The following is a 5093-nucleotide window of genomic DNA, read 5'->3' as shown; positions in this document are numbered from 1 at the left end:
AATCATGAAATATGAAACCTATTGGTATAGGTAGCTAACAGTGGCTCCACATGGGGATGGTTTTTCCATTTGAAAGACCAAGAACAGCAGGTCAGAATGCCTTGGTCCATGAGTTCTCTTACCAAACTTGGAGTACTTCTCTTTGAAATCTCAAAATTGTGCTCTTCCCCTCTTGGTGCATCTCTGAACTTATTTGCCTTTTGTTGATAATCCACAAAACTCGAAAAACTGCATTCTTTTACATGTTAATAGAAAGCAATATATACACCTGAGTATGTACAAGGGAGAATTAGGCTACACTCATGGATAGTAGTCAAAATAGTGCTTCAACATCCTGCCATTCACAGGACCTTCATCCAAATCAGTTTCATCAAGATTCCTAAGGAAGTAAGTATTATTTCCTTGCACTGCTTGAACAGCAAATGGTCCTCTCCAAAGGGAATCAAATTTTCCATGTTTTCCTTTATCTTCCCTTCTTGAATCCCACTTGAGGACTTTATCACCAATGTTGAAATCTTCAGCCTTAGTCCTTCTATCGAAAGCTTTCTTTAACTTTTCTTGTAAAACTTGAACTCTGTGATAGACTTGGTCTCTAGTTTGCTGCAAACATATAATTTGATTTACCCTTCTTTGCACATCATTTGGTTCAGCCTGGCTTTCTTGAAGAAGTTTCATGACAGGGATCCCTAGTGATGAAGGAAATTTGGCTTCTAATCCATAAACTAACTCATATGGGCTGACCCCAATTGATCTCTTGGTTGTTAGTCTATCTGCCCATAAGGCATTGACCAGCTTCTTATGCCAATTCTTCTTATTTTCTTCCAACACCTTCTTTATGATGTTTACAAGGCTTTTATTTGATGATTCAGCAAGGCCATTACCTTGGGGATAGTATGCAGTAGAATGGCCCAAGGTAATGTGAAATTTGTGGCAGAAATTCACCATCTTCTTAGATCTGAAAGCAGCAGCATTGTCTGTTATTATCTTATCAGGACAACCAAATCTAGAAAGGATATTGGTCTCAAGGAATTGAATGATAGTGGAATCATTTGCTTGTGTACATGAGATGGCCTCAATCCATTTGGTGAAGTAGTCTGTGGCTATGAGGATCCATCTATGTTGGCCTGAAGATGAGGGATGAATTTCCCCAATGGAATCCAAGCCCCATTGTTGAAAAGGTCTCTCTGTAGTAATAGGCCTCAAAGGAAGTGGCAGTAACTTTCTCTTTCCCTCAAACACTTGGCATTTATGACATGAGGTAGTAAATTTTTTAACATCAGAGAAGACAGTGGGCCAATAGTAACCAGCCCTCAATATCTTATCCACAGTGGACTTCCAATACAAGTGTCCACCACAATCACCTGCATGAAATTCTTTCATGACATTGTTAGTCTCATTCTCAATCAAGCAGTTTAACAGTATACCCTCATGGTTTTTCCAAAGCAAATTGCCATCCATGACACAAAATCTTGAAGCTTTCATTTTTAAGAACCTACATTTAGTTCTGGACAATCCTGGGGGAGCACCCAGGTTTTGTAACACATAACATATATCAGAATACCAAGAGGATTGTTCAAAGGCTGCATTGATCTTTGGAGTCGCCAACTCCGGTTCATTGTCCAGTTGGTTAATGTCTAAGGCTTGCAAGTTTTCTTCTATCATTAGTTTGGCCAAACCTTTCCCTTTTATCAGTTTTGTAGGTTTTATTTCAATATCAAATTCCAATATGTTGGCAATCCATTTGCCTCTTCTGCCCTCTAAGTTTTCTTAGGTGAGTATGTCTTTCACAATGGGACTTGGAACATAAGCTATAACATGGGAGTATAGGATGTAAATCCTAAAGTCTTTGATGGCTTTGACTAAGGCATATGCTTGCTTTTCCATGATCTAATATTTCAGGGGTGCACCTCTGAGAGCTCTACTAAAGAAAGCAATAGGTTTTTCATTTCCTTGGTCATCTTTCTGTAATAAAACAGCAGCAATGGTATGCTGGGAAGCAAAAGAAAAAATGATAAATTCTCTGTCAAATTGAGGATTTGTTAGAACTGGGGTTTGGGTAAGGGCCAATTTTATACCTTCAAAAGCTTGATTTGCTTCTACGGTCCATTTCACTTTTGAATCCTTCTTTAGCATGTTGTTTAGTAATCTGATCAATTCTGCTAGGTTTGGGATAAACCTCCTTAAGAAGTTGATCTTCCCCAAGAATGCTTGTAATTCTTTGATGTTTCTTGGGTGGGGCATTTGTAAGATAGCTTGTATCCTGTCTGGGTCAATTCTAATGCCATCCTTTGAAATGATGTGACCTAACAGCTTGCCTTCTTCCAAACCAAACAGGGATTTCTTGGGATTTAAGGAAATTCCATATTTCCTACAGGTTATGAATATTTGTCTCAAATGCTTCAAGTGTTCTTGGTCAGATTTTGATAATGGTGTGAGGTCATCTAAATAAATGACAAGGAAGTCATGAATCTCTTTGGCAAAAGCAATATCCATTGCTCTTTGAAATGTAGCCCCTGCATTTTTTAACCCAAAAGGCATTTTGACATATTTGAAGGCTCCCCATGGGGTTGTAAATGCTGTTTTGTCCTGATCATCAGGGTGAACTAGGATCTGGTTGAAACCTGAGAATCCATAAAGTAAAGAAATTCTTGAGGCCCCCACTACTCTTTGCAAGATGTGATCCACCTTGGGTAAGGGGTAATTATCTTTCAAGGACACTTGATTCAAGTTCCTTAGATCGACACAAAGCCTTATTTCACCAGTTTTCTTTCTTGTGGGCACCAAATTTGAAATCCAGTCTGAAAACCTGATAGGTGCTATGATACCCGCTTTAAACATTTTTTGCAGCTCTTTTTCAATTGAAGGGAGAAGCATGGGATTGATCCTTCTCAATTTCTGCTTAAATGGCTTTTGATTAGGCTTAAGAGGGATAGTATGTTGGATAACAGAGGTGTCATAGGATTTTAAATCCTCATAACCCCATGCAAAGACATCTTGAAACTCTTTGAAGAGGTCAATGTATTTAGGTTTTTGATCAGGAGGTAAGGATACAGACAATTTTATTATCTTGGGCTTTTCAATAGTTCCAATGTTGCACTCTTCAATGGCAGCATTAAGGGGCTGCATTTTTGGTTTTCTAGGGATATCATTTGAATCAAAAATGTCCTCCAATGGAGTTAGGCCTGTTGGAAGAAAATTGTCTTTCAGCTCTATGATTTCAGCCTCTGCACCAGCTATTTCTTCACAACTGATTTGTTGAATTTCTTGTATGTTGTCTTTGTTAAAAATTGTTGGATGTAGCATTTGGTTAGCTGTTTTGGGTGACATTGCCCTGTGGTTGTGTTCACTAAGTATTTGTGATTGACTTGCACCCTCAGTGTCAATGTTTAGTCATGCAAATTCTTGTTGCAAGGTCAAGAAATTATTTATATGTGTATCATCCTCAAACACTTGCTAGTATTTAACATTGTTTGGGACAGAAGGTCTGTATTTTATCTCAGCTGTGAAGCAATGGCTAGGTTCAAAGGGTAGTTTACAGGTGCTTGCAAATGTGGCCAAACTATGAGCATGCAGGTTATGGGTTCTAGGAATTTTGGTAATTTGAAATTCAGTGAAGGACTTTAGTAGTTCAGCAGCAGTAGATCTATAAGATCTCAGTCTTTTGTCATTGGTGACAAAATTACCCTTTACTTGTTGGATAACTAGGTCTGAGTCTCCTAGGATTGAAACTTTTATGGCTTGTAAGGATTTTACTAGCTTGAGGCCTAGTAAGAGAGCTTCATATTCTGCCATATTGTTGGTGCACCTGAAGTTTAACCTATAGGCTCGGCCTTCTGCATGACTGTTTTGTTTATTATGTATCCAAACCCCTGCTCCTGCCCCTAATTTGTTGACTGACCCATCGAATTCAAGAAACCAGAGGACTTCTTGGTTAAGGGAAGAATTGTCAATTATTATGGGAGTTGGCATCAACAACTTGAGATATTGGCTTACATTTGGTTTTCCTTCTTGAACAGTTTTGTTAATTGATTTCTCAATCATTATTTCTTGAACAGTAATTTCTTCATTTATATGCTGATCTTGTTTGAGTGTCTGGTTTTCTTCATCATTTGTGGGACCTGTATTATCATTGAAGAAAATATAGGAGTCTATGTCAGAATGGACAACATATATGGGAAAGTTTTGAGGTTTTTCTTCACTGCTGACCATGTATTTCATAAGTGACTCTCTATATAACCTCTTGGGTTGACCAAAGACTGAGATGGTGGCATATGACATGTCTAATTGTAGGGAACCTTGGATTTTAGCCCCCCATGATCTTGATAACAGCATCCCATATTTGGGTGGGATATCAGCAACTACAACATCCATTAGAATTGTTTTGTTTGGGTACTGAACAAGGGACACACATAAGTCTTTTATTAAGCCTAAACACTTAACTTGGCTGGAGTCAAATGAGAATAGGTCCTTATATGGTCTTGTAATATCTAGATTCAATCTTTCCATGACTGATTTAGGCATCAAGTTGTGAGAGGCACCTGAGTCAAACATTGCATTATGTAGTATCTTATCATGAACATGCAGGCTGACATAGAAAGGTAAGATCCCTGTAACTGATGTCTTTCCATCAACCTCTGGACCGAAAAGCAATTCAGGGGTGTCATCCAACACATTGACATTATCTTTATTACGAGTAAGTTGAAGGGACTTCTTTATTTGTTGTTTATAAATGTCATGCTTGGCTAGTTCTGAAAGAGGAATAGCTACCTTCAATTTGCCAATTTCAGCTTCTAAGTCAAAGGGTCTTTCAGATGGGATCTTGGTGTTGTGGGTGACAGCCTTTTCCTTGTTCACTAAGTCTTCTTCTTGATTCTTTTCTTGATCTTGAGGCTTGTCCTTCTTACTCATCTCTTGAGGAGTGTTACTTGGATTAGGCTGCAAGGGTGATGTAGCCATAGGCTGTTGTTTTGAGGGCAATGGTTCAGTGACTTCTTGAACGGTTACTTCATTTGTAACTGAATCAGTTGTGTCATTTGGCTCTGTGACTATGGATCTTTTGGGCTGCTGGCTATCCTTTGCTTTTTCAGGCTGTG

The sequence above is a fragment of the Pinus tabuliformis genome, chromosome 5_1, assembly GCF_031772625.1.
Source record: "Pinus tabuliformis cultivar Carrire ecotype Pingquan chromosome 5_1, CPIR1, whole genome shotgun sequence".
In the NCBI taxonomy this organism is placed as follows: Eukaryota; Viridiplantae; Streptophyta; class Pinopsida; order Pinales; family Pinaceae; genus Pinus; species Pinus tabuliformis.
Note: the sequence above shows the minus strand (reverse complement) of the source record.